The sequence below is a fragment of the Pleurodeles waltl genome, chromosome 5 (genome assembly GCF_031143425.1).
Source record: "Pleurodeles waltl isolate 20211129_DDA chromosome 5, aPleWal1.hap1.20221129, whole genome shotgun sequence".
NCBI classification, from domain to species: Eukaryota; Metazoa; Chordata; class Amphibia; order Caudata; family Salamandridae; genus Pleurodeles; species Pleurodeles waltl.
Genome location: NC_090444.1, coordinates 1335272650 through 1335287869, shown reverse-complemented (window position 1 = coordinate 1335287869; position 15220 = coordinate 1335272650).

Sequence of the window (15220 nt, the reverse complement as noted above, 5' to 3'; positions counted from 1 at the left end):
ATGGACCCACAGAGAATTGTGGTAGAAGAATATCAAGGACAGAATATAAAAAGGTACGTATAGATTTACTGTTCCTAACTCAACATCTACATACCTTGAAGATGTATATCATGTAGGTACACAAGCATGGAGTAAGATATAGAAAATCAATAGTTACACACCTGTTGATATTTTGTATTCAATATTCTGTCCTTAATATTCTGCGCCATAGGTTTGTTGGTTTTGATATTCAGGTGCACACCATGTGATTCCATGTGAATGAATACATAGCTTTTTTAATGTACACATTAAAACACACTCAATCAGCTTTTCACAATTCAACTTTAAATACTATCAATTAGATGGGATTTAAAATAGGAGGCTGTAAAGTTGTAACGTATGTTGCTCACAACTTTGTATATTGTCTTAACTCTTCAAGCTTGGTGAAATGCAATAAAATAAGCTTGTCTCAGCTCAGAGCCCTCCCTCCCAGACCTCTTACCTCAGGTGATGGATGTCCAGCCTACACACTCACATTTGTTTGCTAGAGGATCTCATACTACTTTTAGTGCTGCATCTATGTTACAATTCCTGTCTCTCCTGCTCTCTCTCTCTTGCTTTTTATATTTGCTCTCCTTTCTTTCTCTCAATCTTCTCTTCTTTTCTAGGCAATCTTCTCTCTATATTCATTTCTAAATCTCTGAACTTCTCAATATTTTATATTCCTTTTCTAGCTCTATGTCCATTGACCATGTACGGCAACTGAAACATTCTCTTGCCTGAGCATGGCCATTAGTGACACATGCTACCTGTTTTTGACCACTGTGCTTTTTGCTGTTCCCCAGTCCCAGAAGCCTACCATCATGCGGGCTTCCCGGAATTGGAGAAGTGCCCTACGATCATGAAACAAAGAGGCTAGTGCAATGTGGCCATCATATATTTGCAGCTTGTTATCAATTCTTGTTGGACAGAACATCAGGCTGCATGGATTTGGCAGGTTTTAACTCCTTTAGTGTAGACAACCAATTGACATTCACCACACTGTCTTCATAGTGTAGTAGACTCAACGGATCATCCACAGTACCAGCAAAGAAAACGTTTTGGTAAAAACGCCAGACACATTTTCTTTTCCAAAATAAAAGATGTCACACAAGGGAAATGCTCTCACAAGTTCAGAGATTGATTTTATGTTTTGCTGTATTGCGCAGCACGCTGTGCAATCTAACGTTACACAGCAAAGCAAAAGTGAAAGCAGACTATGTTAATGGAATCTGTGGGGATCCAAAAATGCCCAAACACACGGCATTCCTACACTTCTCCCAATGACAATTGTACCCCACTTTTGTGACTGAGTTTAAACATGTGAAAGGAAATACTTTCTAAGTCCCCTACGACACAAGGAAACATTAAGATTTTGCCTTGCAAATTGACCAGTTCTGGTGATGTGGGTAGCTGCTTTATTTATGTCAGTGGTCGTTCGCCCCCTGTGAAATCTACCAGGCCTGGATGTTTCTGAAAAAGGTGCATAGGGCTCTCTGAGATGGTGTGGCTTGCATGGATCCCAATACCTTTTCTTACTTAGAATTCCCTTCAAATACAATACGTTTACTAAATCACAGATTTTCCTCATATTTCTGTGAAGGACAATTCGGGAGTGTATGAGGACCCATAATATTCATACAGCTCAGTGTTCCCACACTTCTCTCAATAACAACGCTACCCTGAATGATCACCAAATATCATGCATTTAGTACATTAATTACATAAGATCTCATAAGAGTAATTTATTTGCTATGACCATAGATTTGATAAAGATAAAGCTGATTTTTAATGGAGTCAATATATGTCAAAAAGCAGATTCCTGCTGCATATTAAATTACAATGTACAAAAATCTGAAAATGTTAATCGATGTTCTGAGATAGCTGGAGCGGTCAATTATGATACAAATGCATTCAGCTGCAAATGCCCTGATTATGGTTTCCACAAGATTTGGTTCAAGGAGACAAATCATCATCACATTGAGCCTGGCAGGGTTATTGAAATATTAAACCATTTTTGAAAGTCAGTCTGTTATAGTAGCTCTTTGTGACATGGTCTTACTGCTAGTTAGGGTATTTACGGCCCTCAGCAGCATATACACTAATCTAACAAACTATCTGTCTCCTGCAAACAAAATAAAGAACTCTAGAGCAAATACATTATCATTCCAGGCTATATTTCACAACATGCCAGTTTAGGCTGGAGCAATTTCAGTCAAGTACAAGTCTTGCCTGACTTCTGTAAGCCTTGCTCCAGCATAATAGGCTAATCAAAGCACCATGCCATATTGGAATCTGGAGTTAACTGACTGGACATTGCTTTTGAATTGCTGGTAGGTTTAGTTAATGACAACAACATATGTATCAGAAATAGATGTCATGAACGTGTAGGGTTTAGAACAACTTGACTCAATGTCCTGTACAGTTGTGCAGTCTTTTCACATAGCAAATCTTGTTTGACATGCCATATGTGAAGGTGAGAATATAGCTCAGCTAATGCCCATTTAATTCTTGGCCTTTCGGCTGTCACCAGGAAACAGTGTTATTACCACCTTTCATATCAGCTCCTCACACATAATGCTGTGGCATTTCTTCTGGGTCCATCACATCCCCTTCTATTATTCACCATTTCTTAACCCACTTAACAGACTTCATTAAATCATTCAATCTCACCTTTTCCAACTATGTTGATGGCGCTTGAATCGTTTTAAAAATGAATGGTCCGGAAGACCTCTGCAATTTAAAAGTGGATGGCTGCCTTTGAGCCATAAACCCATGGATTATGGATAAACATCTACATTTCAATACTGCAACAACAAAGCTTATTGCATGCGGACAATGACAAAAATATCAGCCTACCACCACATGGCCTAACGAACATAAGGTCCCTCCAAAAATATCAAGAGAAGTCATAAACCTAGCGATAACCATGGACTCAGACCTAAGCTTGATACTATGTTATCAATGTAAAATAAATTGCCTTCTACTTAATAAAATTGTGTGCTGTATCCACCCATACCTTGGGTACCAAAAGTAACAGCAAGCCTTCCTCACACTCATAATCTCCAAGCTTGAATAAGCCAACAACCTACACCTTGAGTCACAAGGATTTATTATATGTAAAACTACAAGTATGCGGCTGAATATAATACTGTAATTCGGAAAACCTTTTCTGAATCGTGAAATGGGCTTAGTGCATTTCAAAAAGGGGTTTGGCATTCACAAACCCTCTGATTCATTGAATTAGAGGGTTGTGAACACAAAACACTTTGCACATAAGGCCCTCAGGTAAGTGATAATTAGTATATTTTATTGGCACTTAGGTATGCTTTCTTGCTTCTTCTTTAATGTATGCAAAGTCTATAGTAATTACTTTGAGTTGATTACCCTAGTGAACCATATATTAAATGGTTAAGCTTTTGTGTTGGACTGCTGTGTTTTAATACTTTTCCTCTGTCATTAATAATTAGGATGTAATTGTTGCCTGCCCACAATGTTCAAGCAAGGTAACTTTCTGTTGTTATGGGGGAATCAAAAACATTACATGCATAGACAACATATAATTTGCTTTTAAGCATGTAGGCAGGCATCCTGATCAACTTTTCAAGCTGTTCCGAGCTTGAAGTAATGGTTGTGCACTCAATTGTTTAGAGAAGGGCAAACGTAATTTGTAATGAAAGGTTTTCAAACCTACACACACTCATAATTTATAATGCATTTGCTTCCTGATAATAAATGCCTTAAAATTTCCAAACATATAGGCATATTTACATAGAGGTTGCGCCACCTCTGCATAACTTATTTTGATGTAACAGCAGCACATTCAGTGATCCATATTTACAAGGTGATGCATTAGGCATAATGCGTCACTTTTCCTTGCCCTGCGTCGTATTTTACCTGAACTAAAACATGCTGCATCAGGTAACGTTAATCATATGCAAGGTAGATGTTCCCTCTTAAAATCCAATGCAGAAGTGGTGCATCTATATCTACAGTTAATGGGAAAGTGACGCATCATTGGCGAATGACATGCAGAATCTAAAGTGCATCAAAGTTTCTGTGCAACAACAACCCAGGTGTAAAAATTACACATTGGCATGGGTACATAAGCAGAACATACCTAAAGTACTTTGGTAAGCTCAACTATACCATGGAGCTACTCATACTGCAGCTCGATTAGGAAGAAGACAACAACCACCATTACCACAGAGGCAGCGAAGGAGAAGGGAGAGAACATACCAGTAGATGACTACCTTCATTGACCTCAGGGAGGAAGAGGAGGTCACCACCTATTACCAGCTCAGGAGGGAGTCCATTGTCCAGCTCCTGCCCCAGATTGCACAAAGGCTGCAACCAATATCCCAGAGGTGAACCAACATCCCTCTGCAGGCCAAGCTGATGGCAGTACTCCCCATGCTGGTGTGTAGCTCATTCCAAACTACCACAACCATAGTGGCTGGAAGATCTCAGCCATCTTTTTCTGGATTCCTCCTGTCCATCCTCAATGCCATCATAAGCCTCACACACTAGTATCTCATGTTCCCCAACACACAGCAGAAACAACTTGAAAACAAGAGGAGGTTCAACGCCATTGTTGGCTTTCCACTTGTGTTGGGGACAATGGACTGCACTCATGTGCAACTGGTGCATCCTGCTGCTACATCCCACTTGTTCCGCAATCAGAAGCACATGTATTCCACTAATGTGCAGGGAATAGTAGACGATCTAAGGATGTTTATCAGTGTGCTGGCAAAGTACCCTAGGAGTTCCCATGATGCATACATCTTAAGAAATTCCATCGTAAACTAGTGCTTCCGGAATGGGAGACGTGGGAATGGCCTACTGGCTAAGTACATCTGAAGCACATGATCAACCTCATGAGATTAAAATATGTTGGAGAAAGTAGCCATATTTGTGTTGTGTGAATTAGACAGTGCATATATAGCAGGAGTGGGCCTCATACTCATACTGCAACAAGTCACATGGCACATGTGCAGTACAGCCCTCCAAGTCACACATGTCGAGACCTGCTAAGCCACGGTGGGCCTCATTTACAAGAGTCCTGCACTGCTCGAGTGTCAATTTCCATGACGATCAGATGGAGCAGGTCTCTCAATCACGTCTGTGAGACAGTGCAAAAATTGCCCTGCATTTCCTTGCATAACCTCATAGATATGGAGTAAGTCAAGGCAGTGCAAAGTGCTACATTGCCATACTCTACATCAAGGATGTGTTCCATGGGTCTTGTGGTGGGTTTTTCTATGCAATACCAATGGGGTTTGATTTACAAGGATCGGTAAACCTGGAAATGTGTCAAAAATGTGTGGCTCCACAAAGGAGGTGTAATGAGGAGAAATACCTTTATTTTTCTTCGTAATTTTCTTTTTCTATGTTTGCTGAATAAACCTCCATTGAATGCTTTTGTGCAGGAAGGTGTCCCTCCCCAGGTCATGTGTACCATGAAAAATTGCATTAGTCATCATATACACACCTGCCATCCTATGTGAGGTCTATTTTGTACCACACAAACCTACTCTATCAGTCCTCCAATGGTTCAGAGCGTGCAGCAAGGTAGACCCTTATGCACAAAGTACATCTTATAGGAAAGGCAGCCACACATTCACCATTTAGATAATGTGCCTGTCTTGGTGCAATGCTGCCCATTGTCTGCTGGTACAGGCTGCAGACCCAGGGCACTGCATGGTGTTGAAAAATGTATCCCGCACTGTCCCAAATCATTGAGGCAGTGTCGTTTTGATCTCTCTCTTTCTGTATTGTCAACATAGTTGACACAGTGCACTGCCATGTGTAGATTATCATGTCCCACATTGACATGCCCTCACTAATCTATCCATGGCACTAGCTAATGAACAACAGTGACTGCTACTGTCACAACCATAAATGTGTGAAGGAATGAGACAACATAATCTGCTCTGGCAAAATATTGTAAAATTAGATATATTTTAGTTCAGAAATGTCAATAGTAGCCCCAAACAAACACAACGGAAGAGTGTGAGAGAAGTCTCCCCTCAATGGCTAACTGACTCTCCTTACTAGTAACAAATCACCACATTCATGGCATTGGCACTCACATGTATTACAAATAGTAAGTGTATCACACAGGCCAGTATACTAGTATTTGTAGAACAGTGTCAGTCATACCAAAATGAAAGTGCATGTATGCTAACCAATGCCAGTGCATGTCCCATACTGGTTGAAAAGTGTGTGAGTCATTAAGGATGCATAACAGAATGTACATGAATGTGGACACATCAACCATCATGACCCCCCTGACTTTTGAGATGACCAAGGTCTGTAGCTGTGGGTCATGACCCCATATTCACAGCCCCAGACCAATGCCTAGTGGAGCTACAATCATGCACTTAGCAGGACCTGGTTTACAGTGTAGAGGACTTTGGAGTCCTTAAGTCATGCTTTCACTGTCTTGACATGTTCCGGGGATTATGCTCTACTTCCCCTATGGTATGTAAGATCATGCTTGTGTGCTGCATTTTGCACAACATAAGTGTGCAAACAATATCCCATGGGGCAAGGGAAATGAGGACAATGAAAGCCCAGAGGATGGTGATGAGGAAGATGAAGGCCAACACCAAATGTACCTACAATTGTTGAGACACAGCAAAGAGACCAATTGGACACATGGTTTTTGCAGATGCATGAGCCACATCAAGGGATCACAAATAAATGGACCACATGAACTACATTTACCAAAATGCCAATACATGTATGAACACTACCATTGCGTAACCAATCTTACTACAGAGTCATTGAAAACATCAAAACACTCACATCACACATGCTAGTAATTGGCACACAACAAAGGTATGTAGTAATGTGGTCATGCCAACAACCTGTGCCAAATGAATGCCATTGTGAAGATAAACACCAAACAAAGTTAGCTGTTTGGCACAGTTTGAACAGGTAATGATAATGTGTGCTGTTGCAGTGTACTGACCATCAGACATTCTACTACAATCCAAATGGTGTGCTAATGTAAATAGTGTGCAACAGCTGCATGAGTGTGTTGTACATCTCGACATTTGTATAGCCGCATACTTGTGGAGGATAGTATGGTTAACTCATAGTCAGATGACTGTGAACCAAGCCACATAGTAGGTGCATGGGAGCACAGTCCAACCCACACAGTCTACATATGCTACATCAATGTCTGCAGGCACATTTTTAATCCATCGTGACATCTCACATCACACATCACACATATAAATGAGGAATTCACAACTGTGCTAGTGCAAGATTGGTTACCTTGTACCAATGCTTCCACACTTGTCTCACTAGGCAAAGATGCAACTGGAACAAGCAGGGATATATCTTACCATGGTGGTGTGTTGCGCTCAGATACAAACAATGGGTTCATAACTACAGCTGTTATATTTATGTGTGATTGTAAATACACAATGCAAAGAGTTAGAATATAAAACATTTGCAGAAGCAATGACTAAATGCAAGGTGAATCCAGCAAAGGTACCATCCACTGATGTATTCCAGGTCATAGTGGCAGAATTTGTCAATAAATGCCCAGGTGACCATCTTGTGTGAATGCATACCCACAATCTAAGTTCAAGTAACCTCTCAATGTAGCAACACAATGTGATCCATGCCAATAGCAAACATTTACCTTCTTGGAATAAACCAGACTAGTTTTGGCCACCCAAGCTGGCCTCATGTTCACCAAAATATAGGCAAGGAAGTGAGGTAAACACTAATGTGCATTGGCACTGTGCATGTGCCACACATATCCTTCCAGATCCAAGCCCATACAGCAGATATGTGTGTACCACAACATGATATGGTGATTGTTGGTTATCACTCTATGGTAACTGTTGGTATGCACTTAACAACATCTGTCATACATGCCTAGCCACATCCATTACACATCTAGACAATCAATCTGTCTTCACATACACTGTAGACTGGCTGAGCCAGCTTGTGTATGTCACTCCCTGAGTGGTTGATGCATTCACAAGACATCCTAGGACAGCAATTTATACAGATATGTGCCTATGTACCACAGGTTGGTGCTGCTGATGTCTTTCCACTTTTGGACCTCAGATGGCACAAACCTCTCAGCCACCTCCACTAGGCCCGGCTAAGTCACCTTGTGTGGCTCATCATGGCCTCATAGCTATGGAGTAAATCGAGGCACCTCAATAGGCTGCCTTGGGTTTACTCTGTGCTATGGGTGCGTTGCAGAGGTCTTGTGACGGGTTTTGCAAGGCAACACCTATGGCTATTCAGGATAACTCATGTAAACGTATGGATGTAAACCTGGTGTCGTGGAAAAGGCTCATGGCTTCACCCAATCTGACGTCAGTTGCAATATAGTTCTTCCTGTACCGTCCTGCACATAAATCATCCATGGATTGCCATAGCTTCTGCCTTGCCTTACTCCATTATCATGAGGTCATGCCACACCATGCATGGTGGCTTTGCATTGCACCATTAGTATGAGTGAATCCTGCGTCCCCATGAAATTTGGGATAAGTGATTCTCCTGAAGGGTAGGACCCTTGTATATGAGCCACCTAATGTAAACCGCTCCAAATCACTCAGAGCTATATTTTGTGACATTTTGCGTCATGTTTGCACTACTGTTTTTGTGCATCCATGACAGAAAAAGCTAGTAGAAAATTAAAAAGCCAAGCAAGTGGCAATTTGAACTTTCTTCTGTGGGCTAGAAAAATAATGTAATGCAAGTCAGTGGCTTGTTCTGCATTGCATTACATTTCATTCTGGAAGTTGTTCTATTCGGGAACATTCTCGTTCCTGCGCATCCAACCATGGATTGAATGCAATCCCAGATTTACAAAGGTTTGTACACCTGGAATTGCATGATTTCTCCACATCTCATTGAGGATGGTGTTACAAAGGGGAAATTGTTTTTAGGTCCTTGTTATTTCCTTTAGCTTCATTATGCATTCTTCGGCATACAAAGGAAGTGGTAAATGCCTTGAGAGATTGCTGTCATGAAGGATGGTATCCCTTCCTGCACAAAAGCCAATTCTCCCTGCAACGCATGGTGCCAGGGTGTCTGTGTTGGAGCTAGGTTGCCTGAAGTGCATCAGCGAAAGGAGAGAGTAGAAATGGTCCATATCTTTATAAATATGGTCATTTCAGTCCTCTTCCTTTCACACAACACAGCACATAAACATGGCTTGCTGCCCTGCATTGCATCAAAGATTTGTCAATGGACCCCTTAACATGCCATGTAAATTTAAATTGCTACATTGCGTGCACCAGTATTCACACCATGGGCCATAATATAGAAGTACGCTGGGGGTGCAACAGGCTTTTGCCCTCACTTTGTGCACCTGTGGCACTTTGGGATCTCAGAAGGGGCTGCAGACACTTATGTAACACTGATGGCACTGGTGCACTTATCGAGCGAGCACTATCACCACTGGGTGTTGGTGAGGTGTGGCTCCATGCAAATGAGGGAATCCCTTGCCTCTGCGTCTATGCCATATTAAAGACATGTGCGCAGGGGCAATGAAGATGTCAGAAGGCACAATGACCCTCATTATGACATCGATGGCAAGGGTGACAGAAGACTGCCAGTGCTGGCGGTCTTCCACCCGCCATAATATGGCTACTGCAGGATTTCTGCCACAATAAGGTTGGAAATCTGGCAGTAGCCATGTTGGTGGCTAAGGTGTCTGGGCGGTGCTACCACCTGCACCGCCCCACAAGTAGGACACTGCCAGCTTTATTTTGACCAAAAAGACTGCCTGGCGGTGTCCTGCTGACAGGGCACTGCTGGCGGTAGCAGCACCCATTCCCTGCCAGATGACAACATTGTCGGACAAGGTAAGTCGGACGTCCATCAGGGGAGGGAGGTGGAGGGTGGGGGGTGTTGTGTGTTGTGTCTGCATGTGTGTGTGCATGTGTATATGCGTCTGTGACTGTTGTGGTGTATGTGTGGTTGTGAACATGTGAGTGAATGCGTGTCTGAATGTTACAGTGAGTGCATGTCTGCATGTCAGTGTGTATGCGTGTGAGCATGTGTGAGTTAATGCGTGTATGGATGAGTGTGAGTGAATGTGTGTATGGATGTGGTGGTGCATTGATGCATGCGTCGTGCATGTGGGTGTGTGTGCATGATTGCGGGGAGAGGGAGTTTAGGGGCAGTGTGATTCTACGGGGGTGGGGGATGGTGTGATTCTGGGGGGCAGGGCTGGGAGGTTAGGTGTTTGCTGTGGTTGGGGGGGTTAGGTGATTGCTGGGGGGGTGGAGGAGCCTTCTACCGGTGACAGGGAAGGGATTACCTGTCACTGGTAGCCCTACAGCCATGGTTTTCGTGGTGGTGGTACCTCTGCGAAAACCATGGTGATAGGCCAGCTCATTATACCGCTGTTGATCATGTGTGGACCGCCGGGTCAGAGATGCTCTATTCCGGTCTGGCGGTTCATACCACGATATTAATATGAGTGGTGATGTGGCGGGTTGGCCTTTGGCCTCGAAGAAACCGCCACCCTCATAATGTGGCGGTATACACTGCCAGCCTGTTGGCAGTGATACCGCCACATTAACCCTGGTAGTCAAAAGACCGCCTGGGTTAAAATGAATCCCAATGACAGTGCTCCACCAAAAAGGTGGCACACTATCAGGGTGCTCTCTGATGGCAAAAATGTGACACATACTTCTAGGAAATGTCTCAATGGCTCTGCCATACTGCAAACCAGGAAGGGTGAAATTACTTTCACTTTCTCTTACAGACTTTTCGGCTGTGCTTGCTGGAGGCTGTGTCTTGTGGTTTCTGGAGAGTTTTGAGTTGTTTATTGGTCTTGGTGTCCGTGCTGTCCCTGTTGTGTCCCTAAATTCTGTTTTGTACATTGTAAAGTTTATTTGTAATGTTTAGTCCAGTGTAGTGTCAGACATCTGTCTTTTCAGGGTTCTTTATTGTTAGGGGTAGTTGGGAGTCTTGGGTAGAAATGTTATTGCCAGGGAGAGGTATGTCTGGGAGGGCAGCGCACCCAACATTTCCAACCAAGAGTTTGGGGAGTTCCTGTGTCTGATAACCCGCTACCTCCCCAACATGATTGTCAGTCAGGGTCGGATGATCCAGGGCTACCCACCCACAACCTGAAGACGCGATGGGAGAAGGTGCGGCAGCACATGTAAAGGATTTTCAAGATGGACCGGGCAGATGTGGTCAGCCAGGAGGCTGACCTTGATTATCTCAGAGTTGAAGTCGGGGGAGCTGTTGGTAAGTACACATATGCTGTGAATTTATAGCTGAGTCTCTTTTGCCTATATAAGATTTTTCTTCTATGACTCTAAGAGTCACATATGTTTTATGGTCAGAATGCTATCCCTCCGATGAACTATGTTGATAAGCAGAAGCATGCTGCAGAGGCATTGTAACACTGGACTAGCATTAGACCACACAGACCATGTAGTGCATGCCAGCCCCAGGGGTGCTTGTTGCTCCACCTGCACTGTGCAGGTAATGTTATCACCTGGCGTTCCAAGCCATTACTGATTCATAAATGTGTGTGCCATAATCTATGGGCCTCATTTCCAATTTCTTGGTGCAGGGCAGTTCCGCAAAGCCTCTTTCTGTGCTGCCATGCATCAAAAGGAAAGGGCAGGAGTGCACCATGTTAATGACATACAGGGCGTTTGTCAGAGTCACCAGATCCTCGGGGTTTGCGCACGTTCCCAACACGTCCACCACTGAACAGCTCCAAGACTCTGATAGATAAATCACAGAGGCTAAGAGAGTTCAAGAGGGGAAGAGGGGATTAGGGAGGGAAACAGATGGGAAGGAGACCTGTAGTAAGAAAAAGGTTAGAACACACAATATGAAAATTATATCTCCTGAAATCAATACTAGACTATGATTCTAAGCATAGTCATTCTGAAAACATGAACAATCTAAGAATTAAATTAAAAATGACTAAGTTTCAATATGGCTGGATAAGGAAATCAAGATGGATTAAATGAAAACTTTCTTTTTCAAGTACTTTACTTTACATGAGAATCAGAAAAACATTCTGACTAAATTTTAAACCAGTCATATAAATCCTTTTCTGAGAATGCACACCAGGACCATACTATATTGCATCTAGACACTCTGATCTTCTGTGTACTCTTAAAATGTTTCAACACAAATTGCGCATATTGTAGATATATATATATATATATATATATATATATATATATATATATATATATATATATATATTTATATATATATATATATATAGTACACACCATAAAAGGATTGTGCACCATGAATCACAGAATATGGATTCAGGAAAAACAAATCACATAACTTGTCAACTCGAATATTACATGATAAATATCTTAGAATAGTGGCATACAATAAACAACATGAATTAAACTTGAGGATAGAATCGTGCGTCTTGCCGATTCGAGTGTCACCATGTAAAAAGCCAAGAAATGGTAGTACGCAATGAATATCAAAGTCAAATCATCATTAAACGAATTGCGCGTCTTGCCGATTCGTAAACCATGATGTAAATGCCAAGAAATAACAGCTCACAATGAATAACAAGATCAAAGTACAATGAAACGGATCGCGCGTCTTTTGCCGATTCTTAAGCCACCATGTAAATGTCACGAAATGGTAGCGCGCAATGAACAATAGAGTTAAAACACCATAAAACGAATTGCGCGTCTTGCCGATTCTTAAGCCACCATGTAAATGTCAAGAAATGGTAGCACGCAATGAACAACAAAGTTAAAACACTATAAAACGAATTGCGTGTCTTGCCGATTCTTAAGCCACCATGTAAATGTCACGAAATGGTAGCGCGCAATGAACAATAAAGTTAAAACACCATAAAACGAATTGCGTGTCTTGCCGATTCTTAAGCCACCATGCAACTGTCAAGAAATGGTAGCGTGCAATGAATAACAAGATAAAATTATCATGAAACGAATTGCTCGTCTTGCTGATTCGCAAATCACCCTGCACATGTCACAAACACTCAAGCGCATATTTCACACGTGCAAAGTACTTTGTCAAATCCTAAAAGAATTAGGCCCAAGAACATGAGAGTTCTCGATAACGGCGTCGGGAGGCCAGCCCAACCACTGTCTTACCTCCCAGAACAAGGATCTCCAAATGAAGAATGAAAGTCAGATGTCTGGAAGATCAAATGGGCCACTGGGACAGGAGCTTAGGAAGTAGCTGCTGCTCTGCACCGGGACCTCTGAATAGTGAGCTCTTGGAGCTGGGCTGGCTAGCTTTTTATAGAGTCTTGGCCCAGCCCACAACCACACCGAGGCATGTTGCAGGGAAAGTCTCTAGAAGGCCCTGGAAAGGGACCACACCCAAACACATTCTGAAAGCCTGCAGCAATACATTGCAAATGAACAGCATTTGTAAGCACATTAAAAATAAGTCTTCAGGATTGAACTCTGCAATGTAAAAGGTTAAACAACAACATATCAGCACAATGCATAAATTACGTTGTTTTGAGAGTGCTGGGTTTTTGCATTCTAGTCGCCAATAGAGCACGCACTGCCCTGGTGTTGACAGCATTCCTGTCTTTTCTGCCTGTGCAGGCACAAAAAGTGGTGCATTTCACCAATGCAGGCACCCTTGTACCAAGTGCAAGGGTGTCTGGTTTTGTTGGTTCAATTGTTTTTGTGCAGGGAGGAACACCTTCCTGTGCAAAAGCAATCAATGGAGGAGTTTTCCTCTTTCTATGTGTGCTCCAGAATGCAGCACACATACAAATTGGAAAAACACAATTAGAAATAAAGTATTTCCTCCTCACATTCTTACACACATGTTATTATGCCCAAATGTTGACAGGGTGTTTGGAGCACATCTGAACATTTCTCATACATGCTCGTGTGCAGAAGTTCCCAATTCCTCATTCTGCCTGTAAAGATCATGGATGGACAATGTCTATTTAGTGTGTAGCATTGACATGTACTGAGCTCAGTGAAAGCAAGGGACAAGCATGGCTACTGTCCGATGTGTATAGCATTGTCATGGACATGTACAGATAAGAGAAAGGCTAATGTATCACCTTACAGAGTGTGTTATGTCACATCATTAAGGTCACAGACCCATCAAAAGCAGGTACCCTTGCGCCTTTTTGCAAGCAGTGATGTGTTTGTACTTGGTCCACAGTCTGTGCACCTGATTCCTGTTTAGGCACATCATATCTGTGAACACAAACTGCCTTACCTATGTGGATCAGTTAGCCATGTCAACTGTGCTGCATGCTTCATGTTCCATGTGCAGACTTACATATACAATTAATAAGCAAAGAAGCCACAGCACTCAAAACAATGTTCATATTAAAGAATATTATTTTAAGTGCTGCATTTTTAGTGTTTCTTTGAAGCACTACCGTATGCTCTTGGGTAGTGGAGCATCTTACTGCATAGCACCATAACCCTCCCCATGTTTGCACGATTTTCGACATGAACTACTATTGACTAAACTTGCTCAATGTGTGGGAAGTGCACCCCTTTCTACCACCACTACCCACCCCCTTTCTTGTCGTATACAATTACTAAGTGAATGTACTGTGCTTCGTATGTCCACAGTGTATGTGTTCTACATTCACAGTGCAATGTACCATGCTATGTCTGTTATGTGGACCTGAACCCTATACAACGGCTGAGGTGGACAGCTTCAAGGATCCAGATGCTACCAGTGAGTGTCACCTGAATGGTTACTGTGTTGTGCACAGATTGTCTTTGATGTTGGATAATGCTTGCAATGACATGTTCAATGGGCATCCAAATTCTAATGGAATAATTTGTTCAAGGCATGGTACATCATAAATTAAATAGGTCAAGGTTGCATGTGCATTAGATAGGGACTAAGGTCAAGGTGAATGTATTGGCAGTCTATGTAAGCCCACATGATAGATGGGGTGAGAGAGGAGCCATGACCAAAATGCCATAGTCTGCTGAATTATATATAAGCGGATTTAGAGACGACCATTGCTTGGGATGGTTTACCTTCCAACTGCATGTCAGATGCACATTGCTACTGTAGTCATCCACATTGCATTCAATGTACATTTTATTTGGCATGTCCAGACATGATGTGAGGATTCACACCTCAGTGAAAACAGAACACGTAAGGTTAGCTGGCCTAGATGTCAGCATTCCACACATGGTAATGCAGTTAAAGGCCTCACTCATGCCATCTAATGCTACATTTTACC